Source organism: Mycteria americana, chromosome 3 (assembly GCF_035582795.1).
Source record: "Mycteria americana isolate JAX WOST 10 ecotype Jacksonville Zoo and Gardens chromosome 3, USCA_MyAme_1.0, whole genome shotgun sequence".
Lineage (NCBI taxonomy): Eukaryota > Metazoa > Chordata > Aves > Ciconiiformes > Ciconiidae > Mycteria > Mycteria americana.
Window position 1 is genome coordinate 19,343,394 of NC_134367.1, and position 14,830 is coordinate 19,358,223.

A 14,830-nucleotide genomic window follows, 5' to 3' on the forward strand; every position below is an offset into this window, starting at 1 on the left:
CTTCTAGACCACAAGTGACAAGAAGTAATATTCAGTCCTAAGGAATTGTCGGAGGTACAGAGGACTGGTAATTCAGAAAAAAAAGCATGTAAATAAAATATATAGCACTTTTTTTTAATCAAACCATTGAAAAGATACAGAGAATCAAATTGTGACAGAAGTTTGCAAACTCTCAAAAAATGTCAGCAATGTTCTCACCCAGTTCAAGTGTAACTGAGCAGCAGATAGGTGGACATTATTTGGTGCATTGGACCCATGAGTTTTATAAAATTTGTGCAAACAAAAGAGTAATAGTGAATTTATGACAAAAGATTAGGGGTGTGTCCACAGGGAAAACTCAAGAAAGATTCACTTATTTAAGTGGATTAGCAAAACCTCATTAAGCTCCTTTGAGGATCCCTTTATTCAGTATTAAATTGTCTTTACACTTACAATAAAAGTGAGTTTTAACACTTTAAATTTACACCTTTAGTTAATTTGGATTGATTTTCCTCAGTGTCCCTGTTTAGGAAGGTCCCAAGCAATTGGATTTTTGGCAGTTTGCAGCAGCACAAAAGAGATGTTAAAGACATTAAGATTCATCCTCTCAATCCAGGACCAAGGTCATTACTGCCACTGCAGTGAGGAACCTTTCCTGCACTATCTGCATCGTAATATCAGGTCCTGTCTAGAGATGCAGACTCGAAAGCAGGCTTTCTCTTGGCTGTATGAGTCCTTAGACCGCCACATGAAAGGTAAGTGCCATGACTGCTGAAGGTAATCACTGTCCTGAACTTCTTTGGAAATATAGGAGAATGCAGTTCAAAATTAAGACACCTAGGTATAGAAGTCTATAGGGCCACACACTATTTATGGTTGCACTGACTGCCTCAGCCTCCGTTGTAGTTGCTGGAGCCTCCATAGAGGTTCAGCCTCTGGGGACTCAATCCAGCTGCCTGAAGGTGGGGTGTCTCACAAGACAGTTGATTTTGAGACTTATTCAATATATCCACATGAGAACAGCAGATATGACTGACACATGCTGTATGAACAAACAACATGAGGGCACCCCAGGTGGAACTACATACCTATGTTTAGGTAAGTAAAATGTACCCTAAGTCTTCAACGCTAGAAATAGCTGATTGTTGTTTTGCCTTTATTGACCATGATGGGAGGTTGGACTCGATGATCTTAAAGGTCTTTTCCAACCTATACGATTCTGTGATTCTGTGAGGTTAGACACATTCTATACCTTCAAACAAATACGTTTACAGGCCTTAGTTTTGAACTTAGTCATAAACCTAAAATTAGTGTTGGTGGGTTTTTTATTCCTGAGTCAGATCTTTGATATGTGTTCAGCTGAATTTCATGTATAGCAGAGTTTTAGGTAAGACATAGGCATCAATGTCCCCTGAACTTGTGTGACCAAGTAAGGGTATGGCAGTCTCAGTCATGAGGAAGAATCTTATGAATTTTGTGTCTGCAGAGTTAAGCAATTTGTAACCCTATTCTGAACATGAACTAATTTTAGGCACTAACATCCCAGTATAGATGGGATTGCAGTGGGCTGGAATCTCTCTAGTATATTTGTCTTTCAGGCTGGCACACAGGACGTAGGACTGCTGATGACAGTCCCCGCTCCAGCATTCATTTTGCCATTGCTAGACTTTTGGGGGTGAATAGAGGCTTCTAAGCCCTTCTAAGGACAAAAAGAAATTGTTGAGCGATTTTTTTCCTGGCCTGTTGCTCAGTTACACTCTTATGTCCTACATAAGCAAATTCCTACACGGACAATACCTGTGAGACAAAAGCCAAAATAGACTTTCTGAAAGGACCTTCTCTTCCTGTGAGTTCTTACTGGCTTTTCAAATAACTCAGCCTTTTCTTCAGAGACAAAAACAAATATGCTGCGTGTCCCCGGATGGTTTTGGGAACAGCTTACAACAGTGGAAAACTAGTGGAAGTGGCGGGGGGGCTCTCCTCTTGTAACTTCCAACAATGCCTTGATTTTGTGACAAGCTACAAAACACAAAAGTGCTGTTACTCTTCCGGGGGGGGGATAAATAAAAGCCAGAAACCCGCCCTGTTTCTGAGCTGTCCTTGCTCCTGCGGGCTCGGAGCAGGCAGCAGCAGCTCCAGGCGGAGCAGGCCGGCAGCGGACGGCCGCGGGCGGGCGCAGCCCCGGCGGCGGGGGCGGCAGGTGGCGCACGGCCCCGGAGCACGGCTGGAGGGCTCCCGCCCCGCTCCCGCAGCCGGGGGCTCCACCGAGGATGCAATCCTAGAAAGCTGGACGCTGGACAAACCTGGGAGCGTCCTAGCCCCGAACAGTTGCAATCCTTGGCTGCCATCCCACAAGCTTTTCCTTACAGGCAGACTTTCACTTGAGCTCCTGGAGCTGCCGAACGGCGCTCACGTAGGTCAGGTTTCAAAATTAGGGTCTAATGTTAAATGAGATGTCAAAAACGGGGACTGACAAACAGTGGGAAAGGCTGCAAGGAGGCAAACCGCAGGTAATCTATGTGAACAGCTCGGCAGCCATGCTGACAGCTGGGAACGGGAACCCCGGAGCGCTAACGTGAGCTTTCAGACTCGCTCCCCTGACCTCGGACAAGCCGCTCATGGCTTGTTCCTTCAGGTGTTGAGCTCCTCCTGCAACGCTGCTGAATAGTTTGACAAGGATCAGTGGAAGCTGGGAATGTTAGTCTGTTTTCGTGAAGCACTCAGTTACCTATGGGACCCATTTCCCTGCCTCAGTTTCTCTGTGTATGAAAGAAACTACCTCATGGAATAAAAACAGGACTGAAGAGCAAAGTATTGCAGTACTCCCTCACAGAATAAGGCACTTCAGTAGCATCACTGCATTTGACTGGGGCGCTTGTGTTTTCTTTTCCTTGCTCTCCTTGGAACATTACAGACCCTTGGGAAAGTCTCCAAGCCAGAAGCAGAGAAGTCTGGCAATGCAGAAAAGAAGAAAAGTGGCTAAAACCAGCCAGGCAGCCACTGTCTTGGAAATACAAAAAATATTTATAAAAGCCTTGAATTAAAATAAGCAATGTCCAGTATGTTTTATGATATTAAATAATCTGGACAAATGCAACCACTGGATAGATGTAACTGCACCAGCTCAGATGAAGCCAAATCATCTGCTGGTTAGAAACGCAGCTAGCAACCTTCAGCTGGGCAGCTGGGCAGCAAAAAAAAGGAAATCTCATTTGTCAGGATGAACCAAGGACTTCTCTTTAATCACTTTTTTCTTTTTTCTTCCCCCTCGCCCCTCTTTTTCTTTTTTTCCCTCTCTTTTTCTTTTTCCTTTTTTTCTTTTTTTTAGAAATAGAGTTAGGAAAAAGCATGACAGCAGGGACTGCTTTACCCAGCTACCTGGAAAATGGTTGCCTGAATGCTTCTACTTGAGTCTTAGAGCAGGGAAGGTGAGAGCAGAGTGCTATGGGGAGTAGGTTTTTGACAGGAAAATACCTCTCCTTGGACATTAACTCATCCATGAAATTTTTCTATAGGCAGTGCTTTTAAAAATTAAAAAAAAATGGATCTTTTCTTTTCTGTCTTACTGAATAAGGTGCAGATGTCTTAGAAGACACTAAGAAGACCCAGTTAAGAACCGATTTCCTCTGCACTCTCAGCTCATTTCAGATTGCCAGTGTCAGTGTGTCCTTCCTCACCTCACCCCCTCCTAGGCATGAGACCGAAAACCAGATTTCCTTCACACATAGTTTCCCGCAGTACATTCAACTCCATTTTGGTCCACTTTCTACCACCAGATTATTGGGTTATGTCTGATCCATCTTGGTTGTTTTTTCTTATTTCTTTGTCTTTGTGTAGGATGAGTGTTTCCATCACACTGGGTGCCTGAAGTGGGAGCCGACTTCCAGACCGTTCCATAAACCAGGGAATAGAAATCTGGGCTCAGACTGCAATCCGAGAAGGACTCTTTAAGCGCACAGATTTTCCCATTGTCTTCATCTGTAACACTATACAGCACCAACACACCACAAGCGCAACCAACTCACAGGTTTTAAGATCACACATGTTAGGGTGACTTGCTAAATTAGAGATCAAAGTATTTGACATTTTATACGTTATTAGAGTATCTAGAGGTAGAAGCTGTTAGCAAATAGTTAAAAAGAAAAGATAATTGACGATGCTTTCATTAGAGGGTGAAAAAAACAGAGAGAAGCTGTTATCAGTGCCAATCAACATTGGAGACTGAAATCTTGGGCAATTCTGAAGAGAGGAATTTGTTTTCAATCCTTTCCTTCTAGCAGTATTATAGAGACAGAAATCCAGGTCCCTGATTAACCCTTGAGTAAAGAATAACCTTCACCTAGAGAGCTCTGCTTTCAAAAGAGTTGGCCCCTGTAACTAGAGCCTGTTCAATTATTCTTCTTCAAAGAGAGCAGGCAACCAAGAATGTCAGCTTCATAGAAGGAGCTATAATTTCGAAGCAACTTCCTGTTGGTCGATTTATTTTTTTGATCTCATGGTGTTGTAAATGGGAGGAAATGGCACGAAGGAGATTTGTCCCTTTTTTTTTTTGTTCCATGTTACCTTTTCCGATTGCATAGGTTTACAAATGAAGATTGTTTTCTGTCTTTGTTTATAGGTTAAAACTGAGCAGACTCTCCATACATGTGTAGCTACCAAATACCTGATGAATTTAAATGTGCCAGATAACATATTACAGTATTCCTGTCCAAAATCAAATAATGACCTTCACTTAAAAAAAAAAAAAAAAAAAAAAAAAAAAGAAAACCAAAACCAAAAAAAACCAACCCAAAATCACACACTAGCTACTATTCAGAAGAAAAAGACACATAGCTGAAGCTGGGTTTAGACATGAAGTATCTCCCTGGAAGAAGTCAGCTTGTCAAAATCTCTCTTTCTTGGCAAGGTCCCAGAAGGGGAGTATTTTCACAAAGATGAAAAGAGTGTTAAATGCTAACATTCTTCCAGATTGGATACGCATTCCTCCTTATACATATTTTTGTTATGAAACAAATGCATTTTGGTAAATTTAGGGAAGTGTTTCTGTGTTTCCTCCTCTACCTTATCTTCTGTGTGATAATATGGCACTGATTTCCTGTCTAATTTAAACCAGTTTAAAATAACTGGTAACATCTAGTAGCTTGCTGTTCTTCCAACCTTTATTTGCTCTTCTGCGTCTTTTAATGTGGAGTGGGGAGTTGGCTGGGGTTATTTACTTTTTGTTACTTTTCTGTTTTAGAATAAGAAGACACAGGCTTTGACCTTCTCCCTTCTGTTCCTGACTGCCTCACCATCACTAAGCTTTCCTGTTCAGTGTCCCAAATTACATGGCGGAAAGAAATGTTTGGATTTAAACTCTGATGTTTTACAGTCTGAGATTCAGTTCTTGAAGGACAATAAAAATCTTTATCAAATGATGTGCTGGTTCCTTTCAAACATTCCTCCAGTATTTGGAAGCCAGAAGATACATGTACTCCGTTCTCTTTGTCACAGTTCCTTATATTTCACAGTGTTATATCTCTGACTTGGGGAGGCCAAAATCAGTGTTTGCCCATGATCTCAAAAACAAAACAAAAGCAACTACAACAAAAAAAAAGAAGGGGGAGGGGTGGAGAAAAACAAATCTATAACGTCCCAAAATACATGTTCTGTGTAACCTCAGGCCAAATGAGTAAGTGAATGGTATCTACATGGACAGACGCTTTCACAAATATCCCTGTAAACCTACTGCGTGCTCTTTGGGGTGTACGGGAGCTGTGCAGTATAGGCAGGATTAATCTCAGAGGCTGAAAAGCTGCAGCCTGATAACCTTCAACATACTCAGATGGTACTGGATACCCATAATATACAGATATCAGATGCTACTTCTATCTCATTAGAAGATTGGACCTTTGTCTCATCTTTTAAACTATGTTTTTTCTTTCTAGCAGAGTACCCTTTGTCAAATGCTTACGCTTCCCAGGGAAATAGGTTGTTTTATTCAGCTTGTTTCTTCATGTGTTTTCCTAATCCCTTTTTTTCCTACATGGTTATTGCCATTTTAAATAAAGTAATCTTCACAAAATAGCATAAATGAGACACATCAAGCTTTCACAGATCACAAATAATAGGCTACAGAAATAGGTAGGTGGAACATGGTTTGAAAAAAAAAATACACTAAGGAAATTAAATTATTGTGAAGTCTTACCTTGCGGTCTCTGTCTAGAAAACAAGATATGTGCTTTGTTGTAAACAAATTTTAACATTCAATTCCTAATCTGGGAAGGGAAACCCAGCCTCTACTGTGGGTAATCTTCCATTCCAAGCAAAGCCTCCACCAAGGCAATCGTAGCTGACATCCCCTCAGGATCACTTCTAGCATGTGCAGCCTGTGAGTTTCCTTGGAAACTGCCATGCAGCAGGCATGAGATTATGGCACATGACTGCTAAGCTGTATAGCTTTACCCAGGAAAATAAAGGAATCCAAGAATGGGGACGAGGACTGCAATCCACCTCCCAAGGATGGTAATTGCTGATTTTCAACCTGAGGCTTCTAATGGCCAATGGATTACTTCTATGCAGTCACAAAAGATAATGAACTAAAGCAAATCTGTTGTTTATAAGCCTATGTTCATTCCATAACAGCCTGCTTTTCTGCTGGGAGGGGGGCAAAACTGAAAAGGAAGCCTGAAAATCACCACACCTCCAAAGAGCTTTTGCAACAAGTCAGCTGTGAGGCCTTATGACATTTTCCTTTGACTGAACTAATCTGGATAAGCTACCACATAGGAACCCTTTTTAAAAAAAGTGTTCCCTCTCCAGATTTCTGTGGTTATACAATACTGAAGGTGAGAACTCGAGAATAGGTGTAACAGCTCAGCCAAGTATCTATCAAGCTCACCAGCCTATACCTGACAGAGCCTATAATAAATAGCCTGGAGAAGAATATAAGTCCAAAGGAAGCACGTGATTCTTTGTGTTCAGGCACCCTTGATGGATTTACCTGCCATGGATTTATCCATTTCCAAATGCTCGTAAACCCCCAGTCCCATCCCTATCCTGTGGCAAGCAGTCCCGCAGGTTACCTCCGCACCGAGTGAGGGAGTTTTTCCTTTTGTTTATTATGAATCTGGGTCCTGCTGGTTTCCTTTGATAACTCTTAGCTCTTCTATCGAAAAGACAGTGACCAATTGTTCCCTATTCACCCTCTCCTTCCTACTAATGATTTTATAGCTCCTCCATCAGATCTCCCTCCAGTCATTCCAGTTTGATGCTGGCGAGCACCAGACTCATTGTTTTACAGTGCACTTTTACATGCAGTTTGTCTGTGGTGATGTCAGCTTGGAGCATGCATTTCCTTGTAGTTTTATTAGGCGAGACTGATTAGCTGTGTCCTCAAATATATAATTTAGCCTGTGGGCTTTGTAGTCTCCATATGAATTTGACCCAGGATATACAGGTCACAGGAAAGCTTAATGATTTGGGTATTTAGATGATCTGCGGGAGCCTAACTTTGCTGCTGCCGTCCCCTCGCAGCAATAATTGTTATACTCAGCCTCAAATTCATTCATATTAACTTGTATTGACTTCAAAGGTTCTGATTTAAATCCCACCTCCCCTGGCCGATATCTTTCTGGGAATCTGCTGCATCCCCCCCGATCCTGCCAGGAGCCCGTGGCCCTGGGGCAGCCGGAGCACCCACCCGGAGCCATCTGGCGTCTGCCCGCGGTCCTCCGGGGCACCGGCTCGCTGAAGGACAGCTGCCCAAAACAAATGGCGACCTCTGTCATCTGGGCCATCAATTGTTCCAACATCTGGCAACTGGCTTTCTTATGAGAGCTGACATTTGGCTGCTTTGGACTGAGGATTTCAGGATCCACGGGCCAGAGTTGAAAACAGGACAGGTCCCAATTTTGTTATGTCGCCAGAATCCAAATTAGCTTTGGGGGGGGGGTTTTGGTATATACTTCAAATGGCTTGCAGTGACTTGGAATAACAATGTAAAGAACTCAAAGCAAATAATCGAATTATCACAGTGAGAGAATCCCTTTGACAAATTTTTGCTGGTCTTATCCCATTCCTGCATTGAGTTAATTCCTTACTGCAGCTGCAACAACTTCTTTAAATTCTGTTACAGAGACTCTCCTAAACCTTAGTGGTGCATTTAACCAAATACAGTTACTAGCGTTATTGCAGTTGTCTCCAGTGAACTTAGGTGCTGGGCCATGTGAGTTCCTATCCACCCTTATGTATGCACCCATGTGTGCGATAACAGCTAGCTGGTCTGACTGCCTTTTCATAACTTTTCTCCACAAACCAAATACACCAAAGGCAGATGTCAGGGTGCCTCTAAATTTGGAACAGTTCAATGTGCTAAACATGCCTTTGGTCTTTAACTAGATTCATAAAACAATTCGGAAAAAAAAAAAATAAAGCTGAAGAAGAGTGAAATCCTTGAAATCTTGGCAAAGATAACAGTGAACTCTTGAAAACTGCAGACAGGTATTGTATACGTTTTTATTGTGTTACCTCAGTCTCACAGATGGCTACAAATAAAATAACTGTTTAACCTACAATATTTATTTCAAGCTACAAAAACTGTCTTTAAAAGATTCCTTCCTTAAACTCCAGGCATATTTGCCATAAAACAGAAGGGAAAAAAAGCAAATAACTAACAAATAAGCAACTAAAATAAACTTTCAAAATGAAGAAATAAATGTTATCAACCACTGACAAACAGAAATCCAAATAAAATATAAATGCGACGAACATGTAGGTATAAAGAAACACAGTTATTAAAATGCATAGGACCAAATGTATTATTTAAAATCTACTAACTACGATATCTAATGCAGACTTTTAGATCTAATTGAACTAATCAGCATGAGCAGATACCAAGGTACAGTGGCTGCACTGATTTATCAAAACACCAAACCTTCAAACAGTTGACTCCAGAGGAAGAAAAAAAAAAATCTAAGTGGAAATACTTATTTTTCTGTGTTGAGGTTTCATCTGGGCTCCCTCTGAAAAATGGAGACGGAAAACAATACTGTCGAGCTACACAGCCCCATTTCAAGCACCTCGCTGCAGCAGTCAATGACGGATTCTGAAATGGAGTTAGGCTTGTTTAGCATGCCTGCGGGGTCACGCGGAGTGACCCATTCCCCTCTGGTTTCACTTAAAACTCAGATTTTCTCCATGAAGATAACATGTTCCTCTGATATTTAGTTACCTGGTCTCCAGAAAGATCTCATTTTTCATAGTGTAATTTTTAACCTTTGCTTAAGATGTCTTTTTTTAACATAAACTTTTAACCTGATATATTTCCTCAAAGAACATGTGCTTGGAAGAAAAATGTTTGGTTATTGAAATATCTTAACAAATCAAAGTTCACTGTGGTTTTACCTTGCTAGGTTATAAAGGGGTGTTAAGGCAATCATTAAGTGCTCTTGCTTTTATTTCTTTTGATATTGTGTGCTATAAACATATGAATATTCATATAGATAAACTGATTCTGTACATGCTTATAGTGAGAGATTTTGTACTGCAATAAATCATGAGCTAGCACTTCCATGGCTTTCTTTGTAATTCAGAAGCACATGCAATTGATGATATACATACAAATACAAAAAAAAAATCAAAAATGGTTTAAAAATAGATTAAATTATGACAGACATTTTCATTAAAAATGCCAACAAACAGCTCAACCATCTTCTGAGTGTGAAATTCTCCAAGGTATTGCTTTTGTACTGAAGGCTTTCTGAGGGAACTGGAAAAATATCTGGCCAGATCCTCCCTGGCGTAAACAGGTATCAGGTGAGGTATAGACTGGCACTGAGAGAAGACCTGTCTGAGTGTATTCGGTTGAGAACGTGCTGCTATTTGTCTGACAGCCATAAAGGCATATTGGATACAATATCTGTGCAAGTACTTTCTGCTTATCGCGCAGGGGAATGGCAAGTCACAGACCACCTCCCTGCCCAAGTGCACCCTCAAGAGGCCTGATTGGCATGTGAGGAATGTGAGGATTAGTGATGTAAACTGCAGCAAATCCGGAGTTTAAGGAGGGCAGAACCTATTTAAATATGTCACTGGGAGCTTGGAATTGCGTTTTCCTATTTCGCTTTCTCCAGCCTTCGCTTCTTAAACCTCCTGACTTGTACTTTGAAAACTCTGCTTGCTGTCCCAGTCACGGGAACAACCTCCCCCTGCGCTGCTCATTAGCATCCCCTCTTTGTCCATCCTTCTATGCTCTATCTCTCAATTTGTTAATTTCTTTTTATTTTTAAGAAGGGTAGAGTATGGTGTGTTGTTTATGTGCCAAAGCAGATGTTTCAGGCAGTGGGCCTATCGCTGAGAAACCACAAACAATTCAGAGCATCATTGATTGCACAAACACCAAGACTCTCAACCCAGGATCCCCCCCTAAATCCCTCCCACCTGCAGAATCCCTCCCTGAGAAAAGCACAACTGATGAAATCAGTGCATCTACTCATCACCTCTGAGACCGTGGTTTCACATGAGGATTTTTGCTGGTGGAAAGCCAATTTAAGAAGTTTCATCCTCTTTTTGCTGTCACCTGCTCATTCCTTTCTCTGCTGCCCCACTTCTGGTGAGGGAAGCTTATCGGTCCTTCAGCAAGGCTAATTCATTCATTGGTATCGGTCCTGACAGCTGGAGTGATGCAGGTTAATAAACAAAGAAAAGCAACACTTGAAGAAGGGTGGGAGAGAGTGTCTGTTAGCTTAGATCATTTCACTGAACCAGTTTTGAATATGGTCACCCAGACAGTTGAATTGCCACATCTGAGTACCAACATAGGAGGGGAAGACTGCTCTTAAACTAGCTTTGCAACTTGAAAAATTATAATGTGGACTCTCAGCCTGGTTTCTTGGGTGTGTGGAGTAATATACATTCAGGAATCATGTTACACCTGACTGAAAGGCAACCAAATCTGTTGCACAACCACTGCTTTTGGGAACATAAGATAACAAAATCTGATAGAACCTGTATGAAGATGTTGGGACTTGTGCAAGGGCTGGTTCCTCACTTTCTGTTCTCAGGAACATCGAGGCATGGCAGATTTTATATCCTCCTTACACAGGCAGTTCTGATTCTCCCCATCTCAAAAACTGGAAAAAGTTTGGAGAGGAGCAACAAGGACAACTGAAGGAGTGCAAAAGCTTCCACAGAGGCAAGAACTAAATAAACCCGGTGACATCTGTGTGGAAAGGAAACAATTCTAGAGCAGTAGGAGAAATGCCTATGAAATTATGAGTGGTGTCGAGATGGTACATAAGGATAGTTTGCTCACCATTTCATCCCAGTATAAAAATAGTGGCTCACCAAAATGAGCAAGATGTAAGCTGAATACAAACAAAAGGAAGTATTTTTTCACACTGTGTGTAACTAAGGTGGGGGACTTGCTGCTACAGGATGTTATGGGTGCTCAAAGCTCACTTAGATTCAAGGGGAGAATGAACAAGGAAGATAAATTCATGAATGGAAACACCTAGAAAGCAAACTGGGCACAGGAGGCCCCTGAGGTTCAACTAGTGGAGGCTGTTTGGGGAAATATCAGTGTATGCCTCCACCTTCCTCTATACTTCCCTGGGCACTCACCTTGTCACTGCCAGAGACGGGATACTAGGCTGGATGTGCTTGGACCTGATCCAGAGCATCTGTTCTGATGTTCTGCAACACTGTAAAACCGTATAAATCTGGAAATGGCCTTGTGTTCCTACATGTTGTTGTGTTCCTACACGTTGTTATGTTCCTACGTGGGCAAGGCAGCAAAATGACCCTCCATTGTATCTACAAAAGAGCGGTGCAGACCTGTGTCCACATCGCAAACTGGGGAGCAGAGATGGGTGTTCCCCTATCCCTGGAGCCAGTATAGATGGGAACCAGTGAATCTGGCAGGCTGATCTTCATCCTGCCCCATACAGGAAGGACTTTTAGGGCTTAAGATAACAATCCAGGGCTCAGTTTTGTAACTGACTGGGAGCTAAGGGCATTCGGTGCTTGTTAGGACATACCACACACACCAGTTAATACATCCAAATAGCTAATAGTTGTGGTGTGGTTGGTTCCAGCTGTAAACCCTCCAGTGCTTGAGCACTTGTGTTTACAAAATACAAATCTTTAACACTTATTTGAAAAGACAATTTCTCATGAAGAACATTTTGTGACCTAAAAATCAATGTATTTAATAAATGTACAGAGACACTAATTGTCTTAGTCTATCGAGACTGGTAAAGTAATGAAGAAATGGATATATGCAGGTGTTTGACTAAAGCTTCAGTTCAAACTCCTATAAAAGGAAGTATTAGAAGAAAAGGCTTATGTTCATCTGTATTTTCCTTTTAATAATCTCGTCATGTTTAATGTTGCACTATTACATAGTTCTTATTTTGCATAAATACATGATGATTATAGCTGTATAACCTTGGCAACACAGTGTCCTCTTGAGGCAGCCTGAAATAGAAGAGAAATGCAGATTACACTACACAATTGCCCTTTTGGGAACAATATTTTATTATGTTTTATTTCCTTTCCATAAAATTCAAAAAAAATGAAGGTAATTTGGGTTCTACAAAAACCAATGATAAGCTGATGGAGGGAATTCCTAAATGACCCTCAGGCACAGCCATACACACAAGTGTAGGCAAAGATGGGTGAGAAGATCAGGGTGTACTCATGAACACCTTGAACCTGACCTTCTGAACCTAGAGGTTTGAGATTTCAAGCAGGAACTTGTATAAAAATGATTAATTGTATTAAAATTATGGGCCAGAACTCAGACACAGGAAACAACTGTATGCTGTAGCCTACTACTGGGTGGAAAATGACACACGGGGGAAAGGAAGTACTAAAAATGGAGGGTCCGGTTGTTCATTAGTTTATACAGCCTGAGAATGTGGCCCGGGGAGTCTCTCAGGCTGGCCATTAGGGCCATTGTAAAAGTCATTAGGACTAGTCTGTGATGTCAGTGATAAGCTCAGCTTTCATTTAATAACACAAAATAAAGGCCTTTCTCATGGTGAAGATAGAATCTCAGTCAGCTTGCTTACCATTGAAAGAAAACAAAACCAAAAACCTTTCATACATACAGGCAACTTTCTATTTTTTGACACTAAATTGACTCTTGGTCTATTATCCGGGGCAGACTGAAATGTCACTTCTTATAACCAAGCCAGTACTCATTTGTTTAGGGGAAGTGTTTTCTGTTTACTGCCTCATCAGGAGCAGGATGAAAATGCTTCATAGAGCAATAGTACTATATACCCTAGACATGAAAATTACGAGTTTTGCCTATAGAGAAGAGAAAAGGGCTAAGCCCTTTACTACAGCATGAAAAGGATAAAGCTAAAAAGATTGTTTCATGAATCAGTGAAATAATCTCTGAAGAATCCCACAGGAATAAACCTTTGCAGCTAAGGAAGGATGTAGCTTCAGCTTCACCACTGAAGGGCTGGTGCTTTTATTCTCTGGCATGGAAAGTGAAAGAGTGCTTCATTAGCATGTGAGCCCATTAATCTTGCATTTGGCATACCAATTCCCACGTGATTTGAACATCTGCCTGGAAGGTACCTCTCTAATTAGAACAGATATGTTATTATGGAATTAAAATAAATATCAAAACATATTTCTGTCTTTCAGCTTGCTTTCTTCATACTACCTGTGCTGAAGTAATCATGGATGAAACTTGTCAAGTCCCAAAGGTGCTAATGTTTCATTAAGAAAGCACACGGTAGTAGGGTAATTCAATACTTGTCTATGGGATGTGTCTCTACAGGGTTATATTGCTGCTAAATCATGGGAACACCAGATACGACTGGCAAAACCCTTGCCTGCAGCTTACAACAACAGGCATCTTTAAATAATAAACTTCTGTTTAATGCCATGCTGTTTAGCACAACAGTTCCTTCAGTGCTGTTAAAGACAACACTTGCAGCCTAAAAAGTGGTGATGGAGAAGTTGTGGGAGGATTTCCCGCTGCAGGCTAGCCTTGAACGGTTAAAGATCAAACGTCCAGATTCCGGCTGGAGCTGGTTTGTCTCATCAAAGGACAAATCAGAGACTGACCACCAGATCTCCCATGAATGAGTCCTGGTAACTTCAGTGGGCATCTTCTATTTGAGCATAAATTTACTGAATGGTTGTCAGCAATCTCCTTGCAATGACAGAGACTAACTGGAGCCCGTATGAGACTTCAGTGCTTGGTAGAGATAAAAATGACACTGCCTCCTGTTTCCAGAGTGGCTTCCTGCATGCACAAGTTTTTGTGGAAATTGCTGTCCTTTATTACAGTTTGTGAGGTCTTTAAGAGCAAATATAGGCAAAGATGAGACTCCAGAAAGAGTGAAGGCATCTCTCTGCGATGTCTTTTTGAACAGAAGCAGCATGACCTCATACAGAAAAATCATCTAAGGGGAAGGATGTGTCAGAAGTTGCAGCCACAGCCACACTGACAGACCGGAGGTGAGGCTGAATCATGGAATAAAAGGTGCTTTGTGCACATAAGCCTGAACCATCATCTGCACACCCACCGAGCTCAAGTCATCCATCCTCAGATAGACATTGACACTATCTATTCAAGAGGGCAAGGATATTAACAGTGACAGTGTGCTAATATTGTTCTATCCCCTATATTCCATATATAGTACGTTCAATGCCTCTTCTTCTCTAAGGGTCCTAGTTTCCCAGCTGTGGAAGGATCCTCACATGAGATAGACACAGGATTCAAGGCGCATCTGCAAGATGCTTTTGTAGGTCAGGACAGAAAAGAGTGCAAAAGGGACCGTATTGTGCTTTCAGGCTTTTATGCCTGTCCCACAACAGCAAAAGGAGATGAGGAGCACGAATTAGA